Below are 13,210 nucleotides of genomic sequence, written 5' to 3'. Positions count from 1 at the left end.
CCGCCAGTCGCAGCGTTGGTGATGAGAGAAGGTCTGAGCTTTCCCAATGGGAGCAGGTGGGCGCTGGTGGTGCGAGGTGCCCGGTGCCCTGAGTGGGCTGGCTGGGCTTGCAGGCTGGGCATGGCACCTCGCTGGCACCCCAGGGCCAACAGGAGGTAGGTCTGTGCTAGCCTGCCATGCGCTGAGCAGGCTTTACTCAGAACATGATGTTTGCCTGCTGTGTAGCCTTCAAGGGTGATCTGCCTGGCTCTGCTCATTGATGATGGGTGCCAAAGAGTGATGTTTAATGGCTGTAGGATGTGGGCTCTCAGCTAGGAAGCTGCCAGACCTGTGTCATGCCGAGCAGCTGCTCTTCAGATTGATGGTTTTGGTTGAATGAGTTAACTGTTAGACTGCCAAGCTATTCAGTGTCCCTGTGAAATGATCCTTGGAGCTCAGATTGCCTCTGCTGAGGATGAAAACTGTGCTCTGATGTGTTGTATTTCAGTTGTACAAATCACATAGGTACTGTAAAATATACGTCACTCTTGTTTTATTTGAGCTGAGGGTGCAAATTGCTGCTAAATCAGTATGCTGTGGACCTGTGGTGGTGCTAGACCTGCTTCAGTGGCTTTGGTGTGATTTTTCCACCTTTATACAGCTTTTTGGACAGCATGCAGGCAAGCCTGTACGCTGTTACTCTGCTAAAAAAGGAGACTAGCTGGTAAGAAGGAAAAAAGATCATGCTTAAGTCATTTTAAACAAAAGTGCATGTGTGATCATTGCCACCTTTCTGCGGGGCAAGTAGAAGTAAGCAAGAAGCGGTGCAGGAGCTGAAAAGTCCCAAGCTGCTGCTGTATCAGGTGGCTGCCCTTCCACACTGCAACCTCCAGAGCTGCTTGTAAGCTCTTCCTATTTATCCACTGTAGTGGCAGGACTCTGTTTTGTGGCTGTGTCCAGATGGTTGGTTGGGTTTAGCCCCATGCGTGTTCATTCTGTAGCAGTGAGTGACTTTGTTCCCTTGGCAGTTTGGTCTGTGACATACTGATACCTGCTCATAGGGCTGCAGCATGCATGCAGTGGCTCTGGCTCCTGGTGATGATGCTGTTTGCTGTCTTCCATATCTACATCTGGTGGTAGAGTCCAAGGCTTACTGCAGCTCCCTAAGAGGGGAATGGGCAAAGCAGAAACAAAGCAGGTGCCAGTTGAATTTAGTCTGTTTCTTGGCTCTAGTACTAAATGCAGAACCAGTTGGGAAGCGTCTCTGGAAGGGAGCTTGTGTTTAATTGTTAAAACTGTCTTTAAAGATACAGCTGGGTGGAATTATACAGAGACAAGGATTTCTCTGGTGCTGGTGTGCAGCTCAGAACTGGTGAGTCTGTAGTGGCTCTGAACAGTGCATCTGATGTACAGTGGATGTACGTAGACTCTGGCATTTTTCCTCTTGCTCTCAGAAGACTAATGGGGCATGGCTGCCTAGAGCAGATGGAAGAGGAAGTGAATTGAATTAAATGGGCTGCATTGCCCTCTTCCAACCTGTCATGTGTAACTGTGGAGGGATGCCTTGTATTCAGGAGCTGTAACAACTTAAAGCTCTTCACCTGGTTTGTGGTTTTGGTGGCAGAGGATCTGCAGGACAGTGGGGTTGTGTTCAGATCTGCTTTTTAGAGGGAATAGACCCACTGGTGATTTTTGCCTCCCTTTCTGGTGCTGAAAATAGTTGGTTAGCCAGAATTAAGAGGGCTGCGGTTGTTCTCTTTCCTCTATGAAAGTGCAGGCTTGAGTTTCCAGGCTGCTTCTGTATCTTCTCTGCTGACAAATTGTGATTTAAGTGAAACACTTATTCCTGTACCTGTTACAACTGGCTGTGGAGCATCCTGTTACTTCACAACTGCTGTACCAGGTGTGCAAGGGGAAATTTTGGCTTGTAAAGGTACAGAATGATTTCAAACTGCTGGCCTAATTAATGGCTAGGAAGATTTTGTAATTTGAACAGTGTTTTGGAAAGCCCTTCTGGACCTAAGCTTTTCAGCTCAAATCTCTTCTATGTCCTTTTCCCAGCTGGGAATTGAAGTCCTCAGGAGGACATTATGCTGTTGTCTGCCTTCAATGAGCCCATAGTTGTGCTTGTTTATACTCTTCACGGCAGACTGTCCAAGAAATCGGTGGCTAAGTGCACTTTATAAGTACTTTTAGTAATCAAAATGGCTTGTCTGGATTGGTTTCTATGTGTAAGTTAATCCCTAGTACCCTGAATTTTTAAAATATTTTTGGGGGAAGGTAGGTTGGCTGCAAGAGATAACAGCTGGATTGTCATTCAGTGCTGTGAGTTCTTGCATTAGGTCGCAGTTGTACTGAAACAGTCATCTGCAACTTGAACACACTTTTAGTGCCATGAAGTGGTGCAGTCACCAGTCTTGGCTAAACCTGAAATTTAAGAAGCCAGACCATGTTGTTATCTGTTGCATTATATTGGTCTCTCCCTTTATTGCTTCTGTTGGTAGGACTGGGGGAAGTCACTGAAGTAGGTAAGTGTTTCTCTAACCACTGTAATTGCATCAGGTGAGATAAGGCACAGGCTTTTATGTTGTTTCCTAGATAGAAATCACTAACATTGCAATTTGTGATGTTATTTCCTTGGAATTGTTGGCAAGACTGATCCCTTTCCACAAATGCTGTCCTGTGTGTTCCTTGCCAGCAGAACTGTGTCTGTTTCCAGTGTGTGCGCAGATCTGTGAAAGGGAGCTGTCTGAAAGGCAGTTTGGATGAAGGTAAGTCAAATGCCCAGCGTTGAATCTTAGGCCCTTTCCTTGAGGGAGTATAAGGATGTTAACAGGAGCATCAAAGCCTCTCACTATGGGATGTTCCTGTAAAGGAACGATGGTTCTAAGGATATGGCAGGACTAGTGATATCTACTCATTTTTTTTTTTGCCCTTGAGCTTTTTATTGATTAAAAGCACTAATGATTCTGTAATGCCAACTTCTCCGCAGCAGTTTAAGTTTTGGGTTCATTGTTCAGGGTATGAATCCCAGATTTTTGTTCTTTAAGCCTTGAAAAGTTTGCGGCACAGTAGTCACTGCATATTTGTGCTTCAGGTGCAGCGTGGTTCTGAACTGCACTGACACAATACATCATTGTCAAGTGTCAGTAGAAAGTAAATGACACAGTAGCTTTAATATTCCAATTCCTAGTCACAGTAATTGCTTAAGAGGATGGAGGAAAAAAAGACCAGGTCATGTTCTATTTTTCCTTTCTGGCTGAGAAGGGTCTCACAAGCGAGGAATCAGACTTCATGTGAGAAAACTAAACTAATACCCTCTAGCACCTGTGCTACGCTGCATCTGCTTAGATCCTCACAGAAGGACTTAAACTGCAAGCCGAGTCAAAAGGAAGTGCTGCCTAAAAGGAGCAACAGGTGAAGAGTTAGTTAATGATGTCCAGTCAAAGGTGCCTCTAGATCAGAGGATATCTTTAAAGCTTCTGTTTTTTTCCTTGTGTGTAGATGCCTTTGGGCTTACACCTATCTGTTGACATACAATACTTGCCCATCTGTCTGTGCATGCTAGTCTTGTCCCATTGAGTTCAATTTGTTCATGGAGCGCGTTGATATAACTCGCGTGCAGAGGAACCAGAAGGAAGGGAAATAGCTGGAAAAAAGTTACTGGAGCATGTGATGTGCTCCAGCAGCTGGCTCACATTTTCACCTTTTAAAAGCTACCTTTTCCCCCAGCATATCTTCTTGCTTGGTCTCAGCAGACATAATGGGAATCAGATTAATCTCAGATTTTTAGGACTGGGCTGTAGTTCTCAGAAGGAAGGTGTTGCATTTTTACTCCAGATTTTGGCTTAATTCATTAGTGTGGCTGAAAAGCAATCCTGTGGTGTAGTGTTGATAATAAAATCAGTGGCTGTCTCTGAGCATCATGGATCTCCTTCAGAGAAGCCTAAATTAATTTCAGTGGGCCAATGGAGAGTGTTACACGTGTCTGTGTGTGTGTTACCAGTGACTGGCTGTGAGTCCTGGGAGGAGCTGGTGTGAGCAGAGAAGAGAATGATACGAGGAAGTCACTTCAGAGCTGGAACGTAAAGCAAAGGAGGTCAAGTTTGACTTCTGGCTATTCCGTATGTCTTTGGAGGCAGTGAGCTTTGGGAACACCTCATTTCTGGTTAGCTGCTGTGTTGCTGCACTAAATTGGTGTGCTCAGGGAATGGCTGCAGGCTTCCCAGTGCGTTCACTTTGCCTGCCAGCAACTGTGGGAGCGTGTGAGGCTGTGAACTGGTTGAGCTATTGTTGTACCTTGCCAAAGGAAGGCAGCAGGCGGTATTTTAACTTCACAGCAATGCTCTACTCTGCTCTCTATCTCTAATTGACTTAAAGCTTTCATTGTAACTAAGAAAGCACTAACTACTGTATTACATACTTCAAATACAAAAACTTCTCAGTAAATGCCAGCTTAGCTTCAGGCTCCTATGCTGTTTGCATCTGGAGGGGAATTGGTGTGGAAAATTTGTGAATGTTTCTGTTCTTTCTACTTTTAGCCTCTCTTTATAGGGCTTTACTTGTTCTTAGGAATTTGTGTGGTATCCTTCTGCCATAGCATTAGATTTGTTGAAATAGGGAATGGAGAGCCAGAACTGCTGTCAAGATTTTCTCTTGTTGCCTCCTGCAGTAATTGGCCTTGTAAAGCTCTGGAAAATGAAGTACTTCCAACCTTGTCCAGATGTGTTTTTGTCCTTAGGATGAGTTTAATCATCTCTTTAAATCAAGAATTGATTTCCTAGTCTGAAATCAATTTTGCTACAGAGTTGCTGCATTGAAACTGATGGTAAATTTTGCCAACTAGCAGTATCTCAGTGGCAAACCGCTCCTTTGGTTTAAAGAAAAAGGCGTTTTCTGTGTGATAGTTGCTGCTGTTTTCCTGTTCTTAAGAATAATTAAGAGTGAACTTAACAAAACCCCTGAGCTACCAAGCACTGCTGGGAGGGAACAGGTGTCTCCATAGGCAGATCATTTTGCACTCTATAAGCTGCTGTTGCATTTGCTTGCAAGAAAGGTGAAGTTACAATGAGACAGCTTTGACACCTGTGGAAAAGCAAGCCTTGTGTTTTGAGGCAGGTTGTCATCATTACAGCGAGCCTGCTGGGTGGGTTGACTTAGCCAGGCCAGGAGGTGAGTCCTTTCCTAAGGGCTTAGTGATCCAAATTGGAGCTCTTACCCTGCAAATGCTACAAATTCTGTTCACATGTAGAAAAAGCCCTGAATATAGGGCTGAGAAACACTAAGAAACTGGAACTTTTTCTCATAATTTTTATTTAATATAAATAACACCTCTACATCAGATTTTTCAACTCTTCAATCTTTTCTCTCACTGTAAAGAAGAAATAGCTAGCCACACCTTTTTCGTTTTTTCTGAAAAATTCCAATCCAGGCACCATCCAAAGTGCGTTCAAGCAGGCTGTTGGTAAGCAAGAAGAAATTATGCTGAGGACAGGCACCATCTGCACAGCACAATCCACAGAGCTTGGTACAGACTTGATCCTTCCCAGGCATCATGAAGTGCAAAGTTGCTTGGATTTATGAGGGGTAGAGGGGAAAGAGGGGGGACGGAGGGCAAAGTGTCAGTTTTTCCTTTGAAAGAGGAAAGCTGTTCCTATATCTTATGTCAATAAGATAAAGTATAGCAACAATTGAAGTTGCATTTTTATCTCTACAACTAAGTCCTGGGCCAGAGGCAATGTAAAAGTTGCTTTCTATTGCTTGATTGCTGCTGGAGTGCAACAACAAGCTCTTCATCAGAGAATATTCTGTGTGTGGACTGAGGCAAGATGGCAGTGATTCTGACTGGATCAAGATTGAGGTCAGTGAGCTGTTTTCATCTTAAATAAATAAATAAGCAAGTGTTCGAGCCAGTTGGTTGAGGAAAACCAGCCTTTAAGTGATGGAGAATTTCCAGGACCTGGAGCAGTCTTATAATCTGGTTTGCATCTATCTGTTCTCTTATCTGTTGGATAAGTCCAAATAAACCCAGTCTGGGCTTGGGTGGGGGAAGGTGTTCCTACTAATAAAACATGAAAGCTGCATACCCTGTTTCTTGCTAATGCCTGGTTTGAAGCCAGTGAACTCTCCTGAATTTGGCACACAGAGGAAGTTCCCAGGGTTGTCTTCCATGAGATAGGTATTGTGGATCCAAGTTACGTAGAATAGCGAAGTGTTTATATGTGCAAATATTAGTTTATTAAAACAGCATACAGTATTTCAGTCCACACATGCCAACTCCATCACCAAGGCAGTCTGTCATTTTGGTTAGCCAATGCATCTTGCAGTGACATTCAATAAATCTCCATGAATAAGTATCTGCACATACATTTACTCCTGAAACTGCTTCAAGTTTTAGGGCAGTGCTTCTTAATGAGGATGATAGCCTTGCTTGTTTTGTCATTTAGAAGTCAGGAATTATGTTATTCCTTGTGCCAGCTTTCTGCCTTCTTAATGGGCAGGCACATTTCAGCTAGATTCTACTTTGCTGTCAGTCTTTCATCTGCTTGTAATTCTAAACAGCTGGGATTTTTGCTCATTTATGCTGTAGATGCTCATTCAGTTCCTTGATTTGAAAGGCACCTTTTAAGGCCAGGACAAAAGGTATCCTTGGCAGCTTCCAGGGGAACTGTTACCCTCTTACTTGTGCACAAGGCTACGAAAGGCACAACCAGGAAGGTGAAAGCAGTTGACAGGAAGCCTTGACTTTCAGCTCCAATTCGGCTGGGGTCCTGTTGCCAGCTCCTTCCTTGCAGCAGGGTATTAAGGAAAGTTACTGCGTTTGTGCTGCCCTCCTCCTTGCTGCAGGCATCTCCAGTTAGTGTAGCCTTTGCGCTTCCCAGCCTTAAGCAGCAGGCTCAGTGCTTTGCCAAGCTGCGTACGTACCTGCTCAATGCAGCAGCCACTTTACTTAGAAAAAAGCATGTTCCTGACGTGCTCATTCAGCCTCTGCTGCTTCTGCCCTACCCTATCTAACAGGAGGAGAAAGGTGACCTTGGAAAGGATGAGATGCTGTGGCTGCCGTGTGCTTGTCGAAAGCACCCCAAGAAGGTTCTGTCCCCTCTGTGCCCACGACCTGTGCAACTACCGTACATCTCTGCCACCACTTCAACCACGTACAAACCCCTACTACAACAGCTGCCCTGAACTCTACTTCTTCACCCACCTACTGCACTACAACATAGCACCTCTCACCCTGTCTCCTAATGCTCTGCTTTGTCGCTTGTCCCAACGCAACCACTGGGGAGAGCTCACCCAACCCCTGCTGTCCTCCGGGCACACACGGTTCCCTGTTAGCCTTGGGGAGGGAATGGGTGGGCTGCCCAGAAAGCTGAATCTTAACTTTAAACTGAATTAGTTATTAAATAAAATAAAGTGCATCCAGTAGACATTTCATTGGCTTGCCACACAGCTGCAATATAGGCAAAACAAATACCAAAGAAAAGTGTAGGGAGTGTGTGTAGCCTTTCCTGTCCTTTGGCATCAGGATAGGAAGGGCTGATGCTGAAACTGAGTGGGGAAGGGTGAAGGGGGGACCCTGTCTGTGGTGAATGAAGGGCGCGGGGCAGGTGCTGAAAGCTGATTTCATAGAAGGTCAGAGTGAGGACAAGGCTGTGCTCCTCTTCTCTTCTCATCCACCACCTTCAGCACGTTATCCTGGTGAAACAAGAGCAGAGACAGTAGCAGGATTATCAGCCTTTAGGGAACCGCTGAGCAGTAAATTAAAAGTGTCTGCTGAGCTTCAATGTGACCTTCCTGCATGGCTGGGGCTGCTTGGGGGGTCCCAGCATCGCATAACCCAGATACCGACCTGCCAAGTGTGATGGGAGCAACCCAGGGGATGCACCAAATGTGTGAGCCTGCATGAAATGTGTTCCCACTCCTCTGGGCTACATAAGACTACTTTATTTTCTCCTTTTGGCGTAAGGATGCTATTTTTTGTATGTTTTTGTGTGTGCTTGTATAGCACCGGAGCCCCAAGAGGAGGGACTGATTTTGGGTAGGAGTCCGTGGCCCACTCTTGTGAAACCTGGCCTGGGGATGCAGCATTTGTTTTCACAGGAAGGGGAATGAGCTTTTCTCTAGTGAAAATACTAACCTGTGATGAGACTGTTGTTCTGTAGCTGTCTCTAGAGCTAGATACATTGATTTTAATTAGGAAAGACAGACTACTTTTCCTCTGGTTGCCAGATGCTTGCGTGCTACTCAGAATTGCTGAGTTGGCATTTGCCTGCATCCATGTTTAAATCCACAGGTCTGCCTTTTGCTGACGTAGAGTTCAACACCCAGAGCTCACAAGATAGGATAGAGGGGGAACATAAAAGGAAAAACAGATGAAATACCATGAAGGCAGGAGTAGCTTGGCTCACATAAAAGGGAAGATCCAAAGAAACCATTTAACGACACAACCACAGATATCTGATAAGAAACCACAAAGAAATGATGCCCAAGGTACTGAAATAATCGATGCTATGTGCGGTTGAAAGAAGAGTCTAAGGCTGTTTCTGGAGATGTTTTTTATTGGCCTGTACATGTGCAGTGGATGGGGCTGGCTGTATCTTGCTGCTGAGGGGTTGCTCAGTGCTGCAGGAGCAGCACGCTTCAGGACATTATTGGGAAGGGGCAGGAAGCAGATTTTAGAGTTGCGCTTCATGGCTTGAATGTTATAATCTGTTTTACAAGTCTGAACTGACTCCAGAGCTAGCTCTGTTTATTGTTAATCTATTTTGCTATTAGTGGTTCCAAAAGTCTTGTTGACATCCCTGTGCTATTTAGCGTTGGTGGGCAAGTCTCTTCCCTGTTTTGCAGCATTACCCTTTCGATACAGGCACCTTGTTTCTGTGCATGAGTGAGTCTTTACAGCCAAGACACTGGTGGGCTTTAAAGTCATTACTTTTTTTAGCAGCGAGGCACAGTAATTAGCATTTCTCTCATTTTACGCTGTATCTTCCTTTCCATGCGTAACTGAAGGGCTGGTCGGGGACTTGGCGAGCTCTGTGCTGGTACAACATCCCCGTGGCTGGCATTACTCTTTGTGACTCAGGGCTCGGGAGAGCCATGCGGCCGTGGGCTGCCTCTGCCATCAGCAGCAAGGGGACGCAGAGCCAAATTTGTGTGTCACCATCACACGAGAGCATTAAATGCGGACTGTTGGCAGTCTGTCTCAAAAGCCCCAGGCGTTCCCCAACCTGACAAAGCCTGGCTGGACGTGGGAAGTCGCTGGGATGACTTTCATAGCCAAGCCAACAACAGGTTACTGTAGGACCTACCGGTTACATCTCATGTCATGGGGCGAGATGCACCTGAACACTGTGGCTGAAAGTAGCTGAAGAAGTCCGGCACTTTAGGCCCTCCTTCCATCAGCTGAGATTGGCACTATCCATCCTCTGCGTGGGCTGGGAGACGTAATTTTGTTTGATCTGTCCCAGGGCAGGTCCACAGTTCTCACAGTTTTGTTCTTAGTGGACCACTCGGAGAGTCAGTCTTGTGAAATATCACGTGGCAAACTCAGACGTGTTGTGTAAGGACCATCTGTTAGACATCGCTACACCAGATTTCCTCGCTTGGCTTTTTTTTAAGTGGATATATAGCTGATGTTTCAGCATATGCTGAAAGGCCACAAAAAGGATTGGTAAGATCATGAGGCGTGTTCTTCTTCCTAGCACAGGCCATACAGCATCCCTGACTTAATTCTAATTTGAACTAGAACCATTTTTTTTTAAAGTGAAGAAAAATTCCTAATTCTTTCTAGATTCGCCTCTGGTAGAAAACTTATCACGGCAACCCTTGATGAGCTTAAATATGTAAAGACAGATTTTGGTGGAGATTCCTGCTGGAGTGGTTTGGGGTACTGTCACTCTCCACAGTCTGTGTGTTCCTTCTCAACGACAGAGCTGGCAGAAAGGAAGACGCAGACCACAATGTGGTGTAGTTATCTCTCCCTCCTTTTCATCTGGGGTTTACATTAAGAGGGTTGATGCAGGCATCTGAGGTATGGGCACGTGCTCCCTTCTGTCTGCTCTGCGATAACAGAGACAAACCAAAGACGAGGCAGAAGCTCTTGAAAGGTGCTGGAGAGATTTAGGAGTAAAGCTCCCACATTTCTGGGCAGGATGCGTACACTGATTCTGGTGGGTACCAGTGAAAGCACAGTGCTTTCACAGCGGTGACCAGCATTTACAGGAACATACACAACTTTGTCGCCAAATTCATCCTGTTGATGTCACAAGCACCACATTGCCTAATCCCTGCCAGAAACACGCTGGCCAAGCCAGCCTTGCAGGTGACGAGTCCCTGCCGCAGACATGGCACTCTTCAAATCCTCTGACAGGTAGTAACTTTTGTCTCATTTCTGCATATTTATCCACAGACTTCTTCATTACATTGATTCTTGCGCCTAATTATGTTCAGGCTGGAATGGCCTTTTCCTTCACTGGTGTTTACTACCCCGCTCTGCCTTCATTTTGCTAGACTAAACAACCATTCCCTGAGTATCCCTGCAGTCCCTCCCCGTGTTCCTTCTGTCCAAGTTCATTCCTCTTGAACCATTCTCACATACAACACTTGAAAACTCAGGGATTATTTTCCCATATCGTGCCACTGGAAGGACTTTCTGTAATTCCAGAGGAATGAAGATAACTGCTCCAAGTCTTGTATTAAGCCGCAGCACTCCCTGATCCTGCGTGAGATCTAAGCTCTCCCCTTTGGTGGCGTGTGGTGCTAGGACGTGCTCGGGGAAATTGAAATGCTGTGGCATGATGGTGGGCTCCCCACAGCACTGGGGGGCTGCGAGGAAGAACCAGCGAGACCAACGCTACTCGAGTCAAGCCCTTGAGACCTCAGCCTGCTAGATCCCAGGCCAGTGTCCGAGTCACACAAGATGCTATCTTCTCACCTCGTGAACCTTGAGGAAACCTTCGGCAGCTCCAGGACTGCCTTGCGAGGCGTTGGTTTCTGCTTGTGGGGTGTCCTGCGCCAACCTTTAGCGCTGGTTTGCAGCAGAAAGCTGGCCTCTCCCGACCCCTGGATCCTGCCGTACACAGGCCCTGCCTGCCCCACTCCTCTTTACGTCAGCCGGAGCTGCAAGGTCAGATCCCTGGAGCTGCTCTGGAAATTTACCCCCAGCTGCATTTTCTCTAAAGATGTTAAGATTAATTTTCTCAAGAGAATTCAGGGAAAAGCTTCTGTGGTTTTTTGTGTATCGTTTACTTCTCTGGGACTTGCTGGACATTCTCCAGGGATTCCAAGCCTGTACTTTGGGTAAATATTTACTCCTTGTTATTTGAAGCAAAGGATGAAAGCCCCACCACACACTCTGCGCAGCATCTCCAACTGGTTTGAAGGTGCAGGAGATTTTTAGTGCCATAAATAGACATTAACAGTGGAAGCTGTGAAATCCACATGGTGGCTGCTTGCTGCAAGGAGCTGCTGCTCTGCAGAACTGGGTGAGCAGCACTTGTAGTGGGGAGTGAAATCTGGATGGGTACTGCTGCTACAGACACTGGCTGTGCTTTGTGCTGTGAGAGATCCTGACATCAGGTGAAGTGACCTGGTACAGTTTTTTTGTTTTTGTTTTTGTTTTTTTACTTGATGGAAATTCCACAATATAACCCCTTAATGGAATGGATATTTTTACATTCCTTTTGGGGTCGATAGGTTTTGTTTTGCAAAACCATCCCATCTGTTTCTAGGCTGATTTTTCAAAAGTCACACCGTAACAAAACTGAATTACTAGCATAAATTTAAAATTTTCTGTTCTGGAAAGGTTTAATGAAAGCTCCAGTTTGGGTTTTACGAAATTCAAAATGTTGAGGAAGACACATTTCTGGTATTTGTCAAATCTGCATTTTCTCAGTGAGATTATTATTTTTTTTTCTGTGAAGTTACCTATCGCCTCCTAGCAGGATTTTGTTAATCAGCCTGATAACCCACGCCAGTGCATCCTTCCAGATGCTTCTCCTTAAGGATGGTCAAATCTCATGTGGTCCCAGTTACATTAATCACTGTTTTGCTGTGAACCCTCTATGCTCCACAACAACAGCCATTCAGACTGTATCACCTGGACTGTCATCACAAGTTTCATGTTTTCTGCCAGGCACTTCAGGTCCCAGTATAACGTCAGCTGGTTACATGAACTCAGTAAAGGTTTCTGGATGGGACATGCCTGGATTTACAAAGACAGAGCCGCTCGGCACCTCCTGGAGATACAACAACCCATTCACCTTGCCACGTGAAGTCCTTCATCTACAGGGAAATTGTGTTAGTGTTGTTCATGCATCACAGAGTGAAAAACACCCCCCTTTGCTCTGCTGCAAAGGGATAATCTTGTAATTTTGTTGGTCTGACATCAGATCAATACGATTAGGCATGGGCATCTGCAATTTGGTGTATGCGTAAATTGTTAAAAACTCAGCATGCGCCACCAGCCCACAGCTTCTTAACTCGATTATAGTACAGGACTGCCTGTTCCTGAAAGATTACACTCAAGTGGTAAGAAGAACCAAATAATTCAGGTGGTTTTGGCACCTGAATTCATTGTGCTAGACACCAAAGGAATAATCAAACTTCCGATTTTTCATTCTAAAAAAAAAAGTGTAGCTCTTTGTGTAGTGCTTGGTTTTATCGCTATTTCAGCTTCCTGAATGATGCTCTTTTCCTGGTTCTTGCTAAACCCAGCTCTGAGTAACAATGCTGCCCTTTTTACTAGATAGGCCAAGAAAGGCATTAGCCTGCCACACGCGGTTACATTCCTGAGGGGACTCCAGCTGATGTAGTGATCTCCCTGCCAAAGATGGCCACACCTATTAAGTCTTTTTGCAGGCCATATGCAATGGCTTCTCTGAACAGAGGTTTCCTCGAGGTTGCATTTTTGGCTGTCCGTGCCCTAAAGCATCATCTGATGTCAGGTGCAGGCATAAATCTCAATAATCCCCAAAACAAATAGAGGATTCTACCAAGGATTCAAACGCACCTCAAATGGGGGCAAACCTAAGGCATCTGGGTCCAAAGAAATTCTGTGATGTAACACTTTGGGGAGAATTACAAGAAAACAGGCTAGAGCTTTGCAGCATTTTATACATACCATGGTCTAAAACTAATCCGTCTGTAGAGCAGAAGGAAACAGAAGCCACGGGAGAAGGGAAGTGACTGTTACCAGCCTGTAGTTATTTATGACTGCCATCTGTGTCATTAT

The 13,210-nt window shown here is 45.4% G+C and overlaps 1 protein-coding gene across 3 annotated transcripts in view; it reads right to left on the bottom strand.

The window, feature by feature from the left end:
• Positions 1 to 5,275: 5,275 nt before the first annotated feature.
• Positions 5,276 to 13,210, bottom strand: part of CCDC9B (coiled-coil domain containing 9B) — a 50,440-nt gene continuing 42,505 nt past the window's right edge. For 2 of the 3 annotated variants that reach the window (XM_080593769.1, XM_080593770.1), the window contains one exon: positions 5,276 to 7,674. The gene's annotated coding sequence lies outside the window, so the exon portion shown is untranslated. The remainder of the gene's footprint in view (positions 7,675 to 13,210) is intronic. The other variant, XM_080593771.1, reaches the window with a different exon arrangement.

The sequence above is a fragment of the Anser brachyrhynchus genome (genome assembly GCF_964034855.1).
Source record: "Anser brachyrhynchus genome assembly, chromosome: 5".
Lineage (NCBI taxonomy): Eukaryota > Metazoa > Chordata > Aves > Anseriformes > Anatidae > Anser > Anser brachyrhynchus.
This window is presented reverse-complemented; position numbering and strand designations above follow the sequence as displayed.